The sequence below is a fragment of the Crotalus tigris genome, unplaced genomic scaffold, assembly GCF_016545835.1.
Source record: "Crotalus tigris isolate CLP2741 ecotype Arizona unplaced genomic scaffold, ASM1654583v1 scf7180000024342.5246164, whole genome shotgun sequence".
NCBI classification, from domain to species: domain Eukaryota; kingdom Metazoa; phylum Chordata; class Lepidosauria; order Squamata; family Viperidae; genus Crotalus; species Crotalus tigris.
This window is the reverse complement of record NW_024100512.1, coordinates 2,537,792-2,555,206: the sequence shown is the minus strand read 5'-3', so window position 1 is coordinate 2,555,206 and position 17,415 is coordinate 2,537,792. Positions and strand designations below refer to the sequence as shown.

The 17,415-nt window shown below is 40.1% G+C and overlaps 1 protein-coding gene across 6 annotated transcripts in view; it reads right to left on the bottom strand.

Moving 5' to 3' along the window:
* Window positions 1-17,415, bottom strand: part of FHIT (fragile histidine triad diadenosine triphosphatase) — a 1,435,547-nt gene that overhangs the window by 815,032 nt on the left and 603,100 nt on the right. The window lies entirely within an intron of this gene.

The window sequence follows — 17,415 nt, the reverse complement described above, 5'->3', positions numbered from 1 at the left end:
CACAAAAATACCACTCCCAAACTTCAGTTGTTCACCTAATTGGAAACAATTCAGCTTTCTCATGTTTTGAGACCAGCCTGGACAATTTATATAATCAAGAAGGCTTAAAAAGCATAAGATCAATATGCCTGCAGCAAATGGAATGCTAACAATGTTAGATAAGGATGAACAACAGTGAAGTGAAACAAGGTCATATTTACTATTCAAAGAAAAAACATACAACAGCCAGTTGATAGCTACAGTATACTTAATAGTTACCAATTTTTATCTTAAGAAAAAGCATCTGAATAGTGACATATTGTACATATGAAGATGGCTTTTAACTGCTAGCTGCATTTCACTGATTTTGCCACCATCATTGCTATTTAAAGCAGTGCTTCATTTTCCCCCAAAAAATATTTGGAATGATATTTACAACATGAGATGCAGCCATAGACTTGAATTTGAACCTGATTCATATCTTACATCCTATTTGATTCGATAGCTAAAACGCTGAATGGAAATTGCTTAATGATAGTGAGTTCAATTAACGACCATGGGGATTCATTTAATGACCACCAGAAAAAAAGATACTAAATCGGATCGGTCATGTAATGACCCTTTATGACCGACATGACTTACAAACATAATGTGCATGTCCCTTATGGTCGTAAGCTAAGGACTACCTGTATGATTAAAATAACCTTTATCATCAGCTACCTTCTCTTTCATTCCAACATATACAAGTGTGGGTATGGGTATGTGTATACATGCACAGAAACATTGAGAGAAAAAGAGAATATCCATTGTCCATTCCAATAACTCTGGGCAGATTACAAGAAAATGTATATAAAAGTAAAATTCTAAAACAGTGGTTCCCAATCTTTTCGGCTTGGCAAGGGGTTCTGTGTGAGTGGCAGGCTCACACACTCATGCGTGCAGCAAACAGTGGGCACACACATTTGCAGTTCACACAAATGGAGCTTTGTGTGTGACTGCAAGCATTCGCCGCTCATACAAGTGGAGCTTTGCGTGCGCACTCACCTGCCACTTGTGCAGCCTGGTTCTGAATGGGTCGTGGCGCGGTAGTGGGCCATGCTCTGGGGGTTGGGGACCGGTGTTTTAAAACATTAAAACCAAATGCTAAAAGCTTCAAAACATGCTGAGTTCTAGGAGGAAAGATGGGCTAAGAATGTCCTAGACATGCTATTAATATTGGGAAAGCAATCTTTTTTTAAAAAAATAAGTCTTGAGCAGTGGTTCTCAACCTTTTTAATTCCGCAATCCCCAACTGGTCGTAAGTCGAGGACTACTCAACCGGTCGTAAGTAGAGGACTACTCAACTGGTGCAGCACCGTTTGCAGAATGGGACTTTTGGCGGGCTCAGCAGGGCAGAGGCAGCCTGGACAATTCCTATTGGCTTTTGAAAGAGAGTCTATTCTATTGGCTTTCAAAAGCCAATAGAATAAAAGGGAGTAGCACAGCTAAGGAAAGGGGGGAAAAAATGGCGGACTGCATTGTTTGGCGACCCCCGTGAAATGGTTGTTCGACCCCAAATGGGGTCCCGACCCACAGGTTGAGAACTACTGGTCTTGAGGATAGTCAGAATAAAAATACTAACCAATAAAGACAGGAGTACAACTTTATCAACTGATTTATTGTTAATTTTATTGGTCAGGATCTTTCCTGCTGGCTCTATTCCAGCCTCTATATATTCAACTGACTAACAGAATAGTTCTCCAACTTACATTGGATTCTCTATCTAACTTATACTTTGATTTAATCGAAGTAGGACCAGCTCAAATCCATACATACATCTTTATTTTTGAGAGAAAAGGGTTTTATGCCAAATAAAATCTCTGAGGTCAAAGGATTAAGTTCCAATTTCTGAATTAAGTCCATGTTCAACGCAATATTACTGAATGATCAAATTAAACCTGAAGGCACTTATTTTAAAAAATATCTGAACAAAACACAGCACTCCTCATTACTTAAAAAAAGAATAAAAAGAGTCACACAAGGAAAGATCAGTAAAAGCGATTTTATATTAAAACCATGCTCCCTTTTACCTCCTTTTAAAAGTGATAACAATGTAGTGTAATATTTTTCTGCTTTATTTGATCCGGAAATAACTCATTACACCCAAATTGCCATTTTCATCAAAATCCAGAGGTTACTGTGATCTGCTACAGAATTATTAGCAGATGGAGAAATTATTCCCATTCTGAAATGATTCCCTCTGCTAGAAATAAATTCGTAAGATGAAAAGTTCTCTTGATAACTATAACCATCTCCAGTTGCACTAGGAGAAGAGAAAATGAGACATCAAGGGGAAATTATCCATACCCAGGTAGAGTCATCTCAGTTGCTCATAAATTGCTTTAGCACCATAAAAATCAGGGTGCTGCGTCAAGGCCTGAACATTCCAAGGGGACCCATCCTAAATATAGTATGTTGGCTGGGGGTAGGTGAGGAGGCTGAAGCACAAATAATATTTAATGAGGAAAACAATTTTTCGACAGCTATCTCCAAGGCCCAGCAAATCTGCCAGCAGAAGGACCAGGGAGAGAGGTAACTGGACTAAACAGATGTCTACAATGCCAGCATAAAGGTAGGCCAAGTAAAATTCAGCATACTGAAGAGCTTTAGAAAACCATATACATTCTTTACAACTGATTGAGGGGAAGTGTTTAGATTAAGAGAGCCCAATGTTAGTTTCAACCAGGTCCTTTGGCTTACTTAGACTCACCTTACATTTAGCCATATAAAAATGTTGCTCCATAGCTTTGGGACAACCATGACCTGGATGACTGAGAATCTCCATAGATGTTGCTCCATAGCATTTAGGACCTCATTAATGTAATTTGTAGTATTTGATCCTACATAGGTGACATCCTACAGAACATATTAAGGATGTCCATCTAATAGATTATGAAGATAAGCATGATCAATGAGTTTGGAAATTTACAGGCCAGTAACAATTATTAATTATTAATATGAGCTAGCTTGACTCAATTGTCCCAGTCTATGACAACAGTTACATCTACATTTCTCAAAATGGCATCTTCTAAAATTGCTCAGTTACCCATTTTATCCAATTTGGTTTATGAGAGCCAATTTGCTCCAATGGTTAAGGCACCAAGCTAGAAACCAGAAAACTGCTAGTTCTAGTCCCACTTTAGATATGAAACCCAGCTGGTGAGTCTAGGCCAGTAATTCTCTCTCATTCACAATATTAGGCTTGGACAACAAGACAGTCAATTCCTGTCACAACCAATGGATCAACAGTTGGTTGATCCGAAAAAACACATCCTGCACTTGCAGGAAAAGTTCCCAAACCTAATGTTCAATTGAGTGCTGTTTATTTATTTACAAATACTCACAGAGTTGGAAAGAACCTAAGAAGAAAACAAGTTGAACTCCCTGAACACTACATGATACCTCAACCCTGATAGATGAGTTATCCATTTTCTATTAGAAAATCTCCAGTGAAAGGGAAGTAACTATATCATGCAGTAACCTATTTAAATTTCTTCTCTTCTGCAAGTTAAACCTACCTAGAAGTTTTAACCATTCCTTGCAGGACTTAGTTTCTAGTCCTTTCACCATCTTGGTAGCCTTTCTCTGGACTTACTCCAATTTATCAATGTCTTTTTTAAAATGGAGTGTGCAGAACTGAACAAAACACCAAGTGAGACCTAACAAAGGCAGAGTACAGTGGGATAATTACTTCCCATGATCAAAACTCTATGCTCTATTTGATGATCTTCAAGATGTTGTCGGCCTTCTTTGCAGCTGCATTATACTGTTGGCACCTAATGAGCTTGTGATCCACTAACATCGTTCTCATGTGTACTTCCCAATTCTGTGCCTATTTCTTTCATTTCTCTTACTTGTATGTATGACTTTACATTTATCCCTGTTAAATTATATTCTGTTTGTTTCCTTCCACTCAACTAGCTTGGGCGGCACAATGGCTCAGCGGTTAAGCTGCTGGGCTTGTCGGTGGAAAGCTGGCAGCCCGGGTTTGACACCCAAGCACTACTTCCATTACTTGCCCCAGCTTCTACCAAGCTAGTAGTTCGAAAGCATGCAAATGTGAATAGATAAATAGATATCACTTTACTGGGAAGGTAACAATGTTCCATGATGTCATGCTGGCAATATAACTGTGGAAATGTCTTCAGGTAGCGCTGGCTCAAGGCCTTGAAATGGAGATGAGCAGCGCCACCTAGAGTTGGCAATGACTAGCGGAGTAAAATCTGCAGGGATTCCTTTACCCTGTTTTTACTCTATTCGCTTAACTATTCTTGAAATTTTCCTTGTCCTCCCATCTATTATCTATCCCTCCCAGATTTGTATCATAATAAGGATTGAATAAAAGAGGAGACATCTGTAGGCCAAAAGCAGGTAGAAAGAAAAAAAAATTAGTAAGCTGAAAAAAATGATGATGGATAAGGTGAAACAATCTTGAATAATATTAAATTTCTCTAGCTGTTGGCATATTTTCTTTGTTGCGTTACAAAAGTGGCGACTGAGGCCTGTATACAAACATTTAAGAATGTCAAATCAAGCATATTTAGAATTAATTAGAAGCACTTTTCCAGTTATTCTTTCCTAGGGCGATAGGGTTGGAACATTAGATCTCTCCTCACCGTGAACGGAGCAATCTTCTTCTCAGTTCTCTTCACAGCATGTGTCTCGATGTTTGCTGTTCCAAAACAGAGAAGCTTGTTTATAAGTTTTTGTTTGGGGAGTCATCAGCCGCCTCTTTAGAAACAATTACAGCAAATCAAGTTCCATCTCTTGTTTGTGTCTCTCTTGATGACAGACGGATGCTGTCTGTGGAGCTCAACTGAACGAAAAGCAAAGTGGAGATGAGAAAATGCTGCATCATTATTTCCTTACTTAGAAGTCAAAGGAAGAAAAACCAGAACCTTCTCCAAATACTTTTTTGGAAGGGAAAGAAACAATGTATATAGGGTGGACATTTACGCTTCGGTAAGAAAGAAGAAATGTACCACCCAAAAAGGGAGGACAAAAGACAGAATGCTTCTGAATAGCATGCTGATTTCTAAATATAAATGACGATTTAGAAATAATGATCGTACTTTCAATAGAAATATGATGCATTTGGCCCCAGTAGGAAAGGCTGCAAGCAAGCCTCTGATCTATTTTTTCAATAAGGTTCTATTTAAATCAGACTGAGAGGGAAGAATTTTTCACAAACAACTCTCTCGTGGCAATACAGGCTCTCTAAGATAGATAAATGGCCCTTGTAAATGTGTCTCCGAGTACAGAGACTCCTCCAAATAATCACAGTACATTAGCAAGAATATGAAATTAAATCTTATTCTCTGTAAATCTGCTGGTAAGCAGTCTATAATGCTGAGATCTCAGCATCATGTCCCTACGTTGAAAAATCTCTACTAGTCGTATTTGCCTTCCAAGCACATTGTTGAATGCTGGTGTTAACCTTTATGGATTTAAACAGCTTAGGACAGTGGTGGCGAACCTATGGCACATGTGCCAGAGGCCGCACTCAGAGCCTTCTCTCTGGGCATGTCACCCCGTTGCCTCAGCAGAGTTCGTCAGAGTAGCGAGTATGTGGCGTTTGGAAGCGACAGGGCAGGAAGTGAGTGAGCAAGCAAGTGAGTGGCCCCACGGGGATGCCCCGGAGATGGCGAGGGACTGGCCCTGGCCATTCTCATCCAGTCTGCCATGATCACTGCAGCCACACCCACCCAGTGGACCACGCCCCCCCTGAGGGCACCAAAATGCTGATGCAGCCTTGGCACTTTGCGATAAATAAGTGGGTTTTGGGTTGCAGTTTGGGCACTCGGTCTCTAAAAGGTTTGCCATCACTGGCTTAGGATCTGAGTAGCTAATGGATTGCTTGTATTAACAGTAAGGTCTGTAGAAGACCATTCCAAAAGTTCCTCTGCTTTTAGAGGTCTGTTCATCAGGCAGGGGGAAGAGGACCTTCTCTTACATCCTCCCAGGATTACTGCATTTGACTTCAAGTCCCATCTCCTTCAGAGAACACTATTTTTTTTCAGCTAAGCCCTTCAGTGTTAATAATGTGACTATTAGCTACAAACTGAAATGTATTCTTATCTCATTTTTTAACCTCATGTAAAACTTCATTGGAATAAATAAATGAATATGAAATAAACAAATAACAGAAAAATTACACGGGATGTTTAAAAAGCATTGCAAATATGAAACAGCTTCACTAATTTATTCCAAAATTAGATTTGGGAACATAAAGCTGTTGCATAGGCTCATCTCCCCCCCCCCATACACAATCAATTATAATTCAAGAGAAGAAGAGTCTATGCTACCACCTGGCTGCTATAAAAAATACTGCAAAACAACCAAGAATTCTCATCCGCTAGCAGTGGTCTCACTGTTGTATTGTCCGTATAGACCAGTGATGGCGAACCTTTTAAAGACTAAGTGCCCAAAAACTGGCCCCACCTGCCCCACCCCACCCCCTGCCCCACCCCCTGCCTTGCCCCCGCTTCGCGCACTCTGCCTGCCTGCAGGGCCACTCACCGCCTCCAGGGCCTGCCGCAGATCGCCCAGGCAGCCCAGCAGCACTATGGCGGCCACGCCCTCTGCCCATGCCCTGCAGCATCAACTGTGCGTGATGGGGCATGAGGGCAGAGTCTTGTCTACACTGTCTGGCTGCCATATCCTTGGCTGCACTGCTCTGCATGGGCCACACTTAGTGGTGACTCTCCTCCAGGGGGGCTGCTGATGAGGAGGGGGTCGTGGGTGGAGGCAAGGCTGGGGCATGTGTGCCCACAGAGAGGGCTCTGAGTGCCGCCTCTGGCATCCGTGCCATAGGTTCGCCACCACTGATATAAACGCTCCAGAATCCACCTATTAGGACAGCCAGAAAATTGCTGAATAACAAATTCAATCTGTTTCAGGCCTGATGCAAGAATGGTCCTCTGCTCCTCTTCCAGAGTGTCACAACATTCCCTGCTTTACAGCTGAACCCAAAGGATTTGATCTATCCATAAGACCTTAATAGGATTAGGCCTCAACATGACTTGCATGTACTAGCATCCTCCATAAGTGGGGATAACTCTCCTTTTTGGAATCTAGCTGTGGTGCTTCAAAGCAGACAGTGAGACATATTGTAGAACAGGGCCCTCTGAGCACAAATGAGGGAAATCCCAGAGGCTTTCTATATACAACTCCATCATATATTGATTATATAAATAGTCTATATTGAATTTGTAAATAGAGTAAATATTTTCATATTTGTTCATTGAGAATGTAAGGTGCTTTTTTAAAATCATTTTTTGCCCTATGCTAAATAAAATAAAGGATCATACAGACATTCTAGGGCTTAGTAAGATGGGATCAAAAGTCTCTTCTGAGATTAGAAGTCAATTGGTAGTAATAGGGTTAATGCAAAATATTTTCCAAGACCCCCGTTATCACAGATATGCTTAAAGTCAGGCAAGAGAAGAATAAAGCCATTTTTGAGAACAAACAATAAGAGTTAAAATCTTGGTTTGATAAAGGCTCTTCAGGATGGGAAGGCTGTCTTTGGCAGACACACCAGTTATAAGGATTTGTTTTAAACATACAATACACATGGGAAATTCATCTATTGATTTTTTTAACTTTGGTGCTGGAGAAGACTACTGAGGATATCATGGATAATCAAGAAAGCAAACCAATGGCTCATCAAACAAATCAAACCGAGGTCTTCTTTGAGCCATAAATGGTGAGGCTCAAACTATCCTAATTCAGACACATTGTGCAAAGATCTATCTCTCTGGAAAAGGTTGTAATCCTGGGAAACAGGAAAGGAAAGAGAAGAAGAGGATGACTAGCATCAAGATGGATGGACTCAGATATAGTTATGATTGAATAGACTGTTGGGAGACTTGAAAGAACAGGTTACAAATAGATTCCCATGGTGAATATCTAAATAGTCACTAGGAGTTGAAAACTATTTGATGGCACATAATCAATCAATCGATCAATCATCAAAAATAATTTCAGCCCTTGCCATCTCTTCTTCCAGTTTTTTAAAGATACTAAAAGTAAAGGAGTGGGAAAATCATCATGTGTATGTGTCACATAGAAAACATTCAACTGTCTTTTCAACTCCAAGATACTAAGATTGGAAAGGGAGAGAGCTCTTCCATCCAATAGGAAAAACATTAAATTGTAGCATGGATGGGGAAAAAAAATCCATACGGGGCTGCTGGCAATATTCAAGTTGAGAAGATCTCATCAAACCACAGAGTTGAATGAAGCAATTTAAATATCAGTATTCAACCACCTGCTCATAGGTTCTCCTTTAGTTCAATTGTTGGAGGAGGAGGAAATCCACACATGAAGTTATTTGCTATTACCTTGTTTTGGAATATTATTTGAACTGTTGAATCTAGCTGTCTAGTATCCTGATAGTCCCTGGAGTAATCCCATCCAGGTGTGAGAAGGATTTATAAATTTGTATAACTGTGTTAGAAATATTGAGTTGGAACCCCAAATTATTCTTCTGACACAGATACTAACCAAACCCAACTCTGCTTAGCTTCCAAGCCCAGATAGGTCTGCTAGGTGCTACCATCTCTTAAGACTGCCTCCTAAGAATACTTGGACTTTTCTGTGTGCTTGTTTCTTTGATTTATTACTTTGCTTAACTTTATGCATTGACATTGAGTAGATAAGAAATAAATAGACCCTGAATTCGGGACAAAATGACCCAATCAAGTGGCCTTGGGAAAGCGAGGTGGACTATTACAGGTCTCCTACACCAGGGGTTCTCAACCTTGGCAACTTTAAAACTTGTGGATTTCAACTCCCAGAATTCCTCAGCCAGCTTTGCTGGCTGAGGAATTCTGGGAGTTGAAGTCCTCAAGTCTTGAAGTTGCCAAGGTTGAGAACCCCTGTCCTATACAGTTCTTCAGTTAAGTAAAATGAAATAATATATCTTCACTTGTAAATAAAACTACTTGGATCTAAGGGATCAGTATTATATTAATATTTTGCACACTTCCAAAAGAAAACTTTTATACTTTCATCATCTATTTAACAAACTACACAGATGCAACTGGTTGAACAGAGCAACTCTATTATTTTGCATTACTATAATGAAAACTACTACAGTCGCAATAAAAAACATGATGTTATAGTTGAATACTATGAAAGGACCATTTCCTTGCTTGGAATGCTATTCGATTTTTAACCAGCCCAGGCAGTAAATCATTAAATCAATCAAATAAGCAGACTGTAATACAAGAACAGCCTTCCTTTACTATTCAAAAAGGGTTTGGTCAACCACCATACTTAGCACATTTTGGGGGGAAGAGTCAGAAAAAAAAGTAGCATAGAGGAAATATTATTTTAAAAACTTAAAGAATTGTAGAGGTTATAAGGGCTAAAAAGCTAATGGGCATGAAAAACAGCAGAAGGATTTTGTATTTTATTCTAAGTGGTATCAAACTGCAATACAATGGGAATGGCTGGTAGTTATGAAGCAAACCATATCAAGGGCAACATGACTCCAACATTTTCCATTGTTATATTCTACAAATGCCACCAAACTCTTTTCATGTCCCATCTCCTGGAGAGTGATCTAACAAATGACAATGAAGAATTAATCAATGGAACAACCTGCCTCCAGAAGCAGTAAATGCTCCAACACTGGAAGTTTTTAAGAAGAGACTGGACATCCATTTGTCCGAAATGGTGTAGGGTTTCCTGCCTGAGCAGGGGGTTGGACTAGATGACCTGCAAGGTCCCTTCCAACTTTACTATTATTATTATTATTATTATTGCCATATATGATTTCAATATCCCACTCCCACAGTAATCAGAAGTTACATCTTTAGAGCAGTGTTTCTCGACCTTAAAAACTTCTAGAATTATTCCCCAGCTATGCTTGAAATCCAGACATTTTAAAGTTGCCAAGGTTGAGAAACACTGCTCTAGGAGACAATATTTATAGCTCAAAGTTGAACTATGGTTCTCTATGAGCTTGGTTGTTTTCAGTAACACCAATGATGTTATCTGGTTGGGTAATGAAACGTTTTGGCAGGCTGGAGAGAAAGCCCCCGCTTCAAGCTAACTGGGGAATGTGCTTTATGATTGTTTATTGGGGGTGGGAATTGTACTTTGTTACTTTGTGTCCAGGGGAGGGGGATTTAGTTTTTGGGTTCAACTATGTAGTGCCGATACTTTGTTTCCCGAATAAAAGATTCTTTAAGGTAAACAACATCTCGAAGTTCTTTTGAAGGGTTTCATCTGTCGGAACCATGACATTAATCCCAAAACTACAATTTTTACCTATCCATCCTCAGGTCCCGAGCTCCAGTTGCTGTCCCTAGAGTCAAGGGATAGACCAACAAAGATTCGGGGAAGGTCTCAACATGGAAAAGGAAGGGGGATCTGAAACCAGCACCCTGGCAGTGGCTTCTGCCTCAGAGGATGGAGCACAGGCCAGCGCACCAGCGGAGAAGGAATCTTTTCAGGTGTCCCAGATGGGGGCAAGACCCAAGCCGTGAGGACGACTGATCTGGTCATCGGACTGACCGTACCCAGTGGAGACTCCAGACACCTCAAGACGGCCTTGCCACAATCAAAGGCGGATGAGGTCGAATTGCAAAGAGGGGCTTCTCGCAAGTCACGTACCCTGGACTGATGGAGAGCCATGAAATCGACTACCACTGAGGACTCTGGTGAGTGGAAGTACCTGTCCGCAGTCTGTAGTCAATCAGTGGAGAAATTGGTGGAGAGATTTGAGGAGCTAGAGATGAGAAGTGGGGAACAACCCTCCCATTCCCCATATGCCATCAATCATGATGATTGGCGGGGCAGTCACCAACTCATTTCAAGGGAAAGCCCCAGTCCCCCCTGCACAGGGCAAGCAACTTCCCCGTCCATGAAGTCACCTATAATAGCCTCCAGCCTCGCAGAGAGGGACAGCCTCAGTCGGTGCTCCAGACCTGGCACCCAGATTGCTGTCATCCCTCCAGAAGCCCAGATCACCACCGGCGAGACAAGAGCCCAAGCCATCACTGGGACAGCCAAAGCCCGGACTGACGTGCCTACCGGCCACCAGCCTGAGGCCTCTAAAGCAATGGAGGATGCCACAGCCCCCACAGCAGGGAGGCCAACAGCTGCTGGCAATGCAGCAACAGCATTGGGGGTGGCTGCAGCCCCCGAATGTGCAGCAGCAGATGGGGGGCCTTGCTGCAACCGGGGATGATACAGCTGCCACGGGGTCCGCAACCATTGGGAGCACAGCAGCAGCAACCCCAGTTTAACAAAAGGCAAAATATTGAATTTTCTCTCCTCTCCAGCCTTCTTTTTTCCCAATTCCCCATGATCGGGCAGCAATTCTTTGGGCTAATGACTGTCTCAATTTCTGCAGCCCAGATATGGTGTGCCAACGATTAATTGCTGGAATCTATTTCATCCCATCCCATGGTGAAGCTCGACTAACACAGACCTCAAATTATGAATTAAAAATCTACCACACAACCACTCCCTAACTAGTAGCTACATTATAAACACTCTTTCCAACTGCAAAGACTTCCCAAATTGTTAATAATAAAGATGAGGGAGAAAGGATATTATTCCACCGAGAGTTTCACTGGATCAGTGGGCACCATATAAATCTGATACATAAATTCCACTGAGTGTCCCTGTGGATGGACATTCTGGAGATCCACGTTCAGCCCTGGGTATGAGCCAAACCAGGAAGCAGAACCCAAATGGAACAAGGGTTTGAAAAGCACTGCAACTGCTGAATGCTAGGAGAGCTGACCATCTCCTATTGATCTCCTGCATGACTGTGGGCCAGATTTGAATTATTTTTAAGAGCACGTGGAAAAGAAGCAACGGACTTTCATACTATAGGCAAGCAAACTCATCATGGATGTGTCCATGATGTCACCAGGAACCCAGTTCAACTCAAATCCCTCTTTAACTTTCTAATGGAAAGGGAGAAGAAAAATGTTCAAGTATTCACTTTGCCAGACTATGCATGGTAATATTGTACTTGATGGGATTTCTCTGAAAATGATCAAACTGACCACCAACATAAAATACTGGTGAACTTTGTCTTAGTGGCCAGTTTTAGGGAAAATAAGAGTCTTAGTTGATCAGAATACAAATAAAAACCATGTCAGGACATTGCACATCTATAATGAAGACCAGGATCTCTTATATTTTTCCCAGTTTGGGAAAAAGGGAGGCAATTCAGAGATTTTTCTATAATTATCCTCGTGTAAGGTATGGGTAGCATGCTTGAGCAGAAACTTTGAGAAATCTTAGATATATAAGCGATCCAAACCCCAATTTTCTCAATAAGTTTTCTTGCTAGGACTAAAGGATAGGCAATAAGAGAAGATGTATGGACAATTGTTTTTGTACATGGTAGGAGCAGCAAGGTTATTATATGCACAAAGATGGAAAGAGTCTGAAATAGAATAGAGAAATGGTTAATGAAGATGACAAAATTGATTTGTTTGATCAGAGAAAAAAATGCATTTGTCAATGACTGAAAATAGACTTCTTGCTGAACAGGGAAATAAATCGGCTTGTGATTTGTGAGTCTGATGATTAGGAGAGGTAGAATATGGAAAGAATCACAATGCAAGCTTAGAGGATAAAATACAAATGCATTTATAATTGCTGTAAGAAGATTGAAGTTACATCATCATCATCATCATCGAGTTGGAAAGGACCTTGGAGGTCTTCTAGTCTAACCTCTTGCTCAGGCAGGAAACCCTATACCAGTGGTGGCAAACCTATGGCATGCGTGCCAGAGGTGGCACGCAGTCCTCTCTGTGGGCACGCCTACCGTTTCCCCAGCCCCATCTCCCATGCAGCCCCCTCCTCACCAGCAGCCCCCCCTGGAGAGTTGCCCCCAGGCGTGGCCCATGCAGAGCAGCACAGCCAAAGACATGGCAGCCGGGCAGTGGGGACAAGGCTCCACCCTCGAGCCCTGTCCCGCGCAGATGATGCTGCAGGGCCGCCTGGGTGATCTGCGGTGGGCTGTGGAGGCAGTAGGTGGCCCTGCAGGGGGTGGTGGGTGGGGAGGTAGAGCCGAGGGGGGTGGTTTGGGGGCACTCGGTATCTAAAAGGTTCGCCATCACTGCCCTATACCATTTCAGACAAATGGTTGTCCAGTCTCTTCTTAAAAAAATATATACTTTATATTATTTCTTTTCCCTTTTTTCTTTCTGTCTTTTTTCTTTCACTTCTTTCTTATTTATTTATTCCTTTTTTACTTCCTTTTTTGTCCTATTTGTTTTGTAAAACACTTCTTTACTAAAAAGTATTTTTTTAAAAAAAATCCAATGTTCTCCAAAGAAATATATTATGTTAAGTCATAGTTGTTATAAATATTGAATAGAAACTTGTTGAAGTATATTTTAAGTAAAAAAAAAAGGTGGCCATAAAGTGATGTATTTCTTAGGTAAGAAACAGGAATATATATTTTTGAAATGTTTTGAACATTTAAACCAATCATCTCCATGCTGATTGGGAGTTTTCTAAATGGCAGTTGAAGAAGGCTATTTTACCACAAGAAAAAGCTGGATTTAAATTATTCTTATCTTTTAAACTAGTCATTGTCAGAACAACTCATTATTATACAGTATTATGTATTTCTTGCCTTGCTGGTCCAAAATACACAAACACAATCACTGAACACAGATTGTGAGAAGGTAATAATAAAATATTCCCTAGATTTCATTCAACACCATTCATCTCCCAACTATACATTTTTAATTAAAACTATTCTTTTATTGGTCATATTTGAAGCACATACCTTTGGGATAAAGCAATCGCTCTGTGGTTTCTACAGCTCTGCTTCATTTTATTTATTACAATTCTCGTTTAGTCTTTATTCAACAAGCAAGTTCAAGCACATCTTGAAGTTCAGATACTCAATAAAAGGTCTCTTAAAAATCTTCTACCTGTCCACGAAATCCCTCAAGCACACAAAGAAGTTCAGAGTTTCTCTCTAAAATATATTTCAAACAAGCAAACTTTGGTTTTTGACCTTCTCGGATTAAGGGATTGTTATCACAAGATAATGGCTGTGTAAACAAGTCTAGCTTGACTACTGAGGCATCTGAAACTCAGCTATTCCCTCAGAGGCCCTTCTCAGTCAGTACTGTATTTTCTTGTTTATGTAAGTCTTGTCTTTCAGAAACTTTTAAATATGTCTCCAGCTGAGAAAACATCAAACAACAAGGAAATAATGAATTATTATTAAATTGGCATGAAGACAAGGAATCAAGCAGTCAAAATTTAGATTTAATGGGCATACAATCAAATTCTGGGCATACAATCAAAGACCCAGTATATTTTGTTCACCTAGGATCTTTCTCACATAGTTATTGATATTATTGTATCACAAACAAGATATATGGACAGTTAATATTCAGTTATCCTTTAGAAATAGGCATTCACAAGGCTTGTACTTCCAGTTGTGATTAGTTGCCACTGAGTCATCATGGTGAGTGATTACTGAGTGCCTTATCATCTAATCATTTCCTTCTTCCCATCCCAATAATATCACATGAACTGGTAATCTGTCCATGCATTCTGGTCCTGTCCTCTTGTCATCTGACACTCAGCTTCCTTCTTCATCCAATTCATTCTTTGAGGACAGGCAGGAAGGAAGAAACTGTGGGTTCCTTGATGTTCTCTGAGCTTGGTTGCTTTCTTGCAGACATTTCATTACCCAACTAGCTAACATCATCAGTGCTCGTGTAGAATTGATGATGTTACATAGATGGGTAATAACCCCACGTTCAACCCTGAGCTACAAAAATTATCTTCTAAGGAATAATTAGACACAGAGGGAATGATTTTTGTTATGGCTTCCAAACTGGATCACATAGGATTGTAACTGACAAGGACAATTAATGCGTATGCAACAGCCTCTTCTTGTCAATGTTGTCTTGTCAATGGGGATAATGAAAGATGAACATGATTAACTTTCTCTCACATAGGGACAAAAATCCCTGAGCAAGACTCATTGAGAACCCTCTGTAAAGCCATACTGTGGTTCCAGTTTCAAAAGCCAGCAAAAATGAACCAGTCTACAAAATAATCACAGAATGCAGAATCACAATCACAAGTTCAGGGAGCTAAAATAAATGCTGTCTAGTTTATAGATATGGGAGAGAAATGAATAAAATAAAGACCCTAAAAGAGAAAAGAAATCAAACCTAGAGATTGGAAAACAGGTCAAACAAGATCATTTATGAATCCAAAATTACACACACAGGCTAGATTGGATTTTGAAGCTATTTGTTTAAATCAAATATGCCTAATTGAATTTGAAGATGTATTAACCCCAGTGTTGTAACAAAGGAAATACATGATTGAATGTGCAGGCTTATCAATTGGAGAAAGAGGAAGTCTTAATCAATAAAATTTGTATGCGCATATTAAACATTACAATATGTTGACATGAGAGTAGCTAAGAAAGCCTACTGGTGTATGCTAAATTTTACTCTCCTGCCTTGGAGCTGTTGATGTTTCCAGCAGTTCATGCTAGGCAGCCTTCTCAGAACATGGCTCATTCTATGAATAATCCCCCCCCCCCCTGCAGCCTAAATGTCTGCCCCTCCTCTTTGGAAACCTGAATATTTCAAAACACAAAAGTTAATTAACCTGACATCTGAATGGAATCAGCTTTTAATGCCATTCTTTTTGTCTGCAACTTACAGAAATTCAAAAATGTTAATATGTCATTGTCTTCTAGGCAATAGATATATATCATAAGGCATTCTCTAAGTGAGTCAGACCCAAGTAGTTAAAATTACTGCTGTAAAACATAGGAAATATATTTCCTGCCAAGACAGGCGAATGTTCCTTTATGGGTATCTTTTCCTGGTTTGCAAGCACTTTATTTTCTTATCCTGTTCTGCTTTCATCAGGGTAATACCCCACCCAGGGACATCTGCTGGACAGTATGATGTACATAAAAAGAGGAAGAGCTTCAATCATGTGGACAAAGCCACAATCTTGATTTTTTTTTTAATACACACACACACACTGTAAAGCCTTTCTTCTCCTTTCCCCACCCCTCAATTTGTCTCTCTTAGTTAAATGCTGGATAGGATGTTTCTCTTTAAGTAAACACTTACTCAACAGTGCAAAATGCAATACATGCATTATTACAAATTGCAACATGAGGAACATACGAAACACTCACATGTGATTACACAGTTCAACAAAAAAGAATTCTGTTAAAATAAACAGGTGGGATCACTTGCTTTAAAGATTCATTTAATGCATTAAATACTAATGTAAAATCATCCATATTATAATCTAATTGGGAAGCATGTATCGCTCTGCATTGTTTACTGAGGTCCAAAGTTTAGCTTTTAAAGCAGATGCTTGGCAGCTGTTGTATGATTACATTTACTTATGCATTTTTTTGTTAAATTTTTGTGTTAATCAAATCCACATGAACTCACAGCAGCTTACAATCCATATAAAACATAAAATAGCAATGGTAGCAACACCATAGTAAAACAAGATAATCCTCCACAGTAATAATTTACATGACTGCTATAAGGTCTCCAAGATTAAACATTAAAATGCGCACAATAAGATCAAAAACAGCCAACGACTTGACTAAGCATATAAGTACCTTACACCATAAATTCATGTTAATATTTCCATCCAAGATAAGCATCAAGGCCCCAAATCCCTCCGGAAGCATTCCATCCTTACTGCTTTCCAGAAGCTCTATTTCATGAAGGATAATCAATACTCAATGGAAGGCTATTCCATGAAGCTTGGGCCATTACAGGGAACAACCTTTTTTTGGATCACTCCAAAGGCCTAATTATTTGGAATCCATAATGGCCAATCAAGTACACCATGAATAAACCATAGGCAGCAAGCAGAAGCACAAGCCTCTGTAACCATGGCATTCTCCAGCAATTGGCCCTGGGAGAAAAGTGTTTCCAATGTAAGTAGTAATATATGGTCATCATAATTGGCAGCTATTGACAGCCATATCAGTACTTTCTAGGCTAATAAAGTTCACCACTATTGGAAAGATCACTGTTTCTGAACTATGTATTTGATTTCTTTATAAATATGGGATTTGGGCACTGTAAAAATGAATCCACCATCCATTATCCGCAACATCTATTAATTAGACTTAATAATTAAAAACATCCAGGAGAAAAGAAGATAACTCAAAATCCAGAGGAAGTACTGCTGGGATTTTCCAGATGCCTCACATGGGCCAGTGTTTCCAGTTGTGCTATTGAAGAGATGGGCGTTTTTTTGCTGCCACCAGCTGAAGATCAGTCTAAGACAATGTTTCTCAATCTTGATCATTTTAAGACCTGTGGACCTCAACTCCCAACATTCCTTAGCCAGAAAAACAAATGTATAGATATATTGGGGGGAGAATTC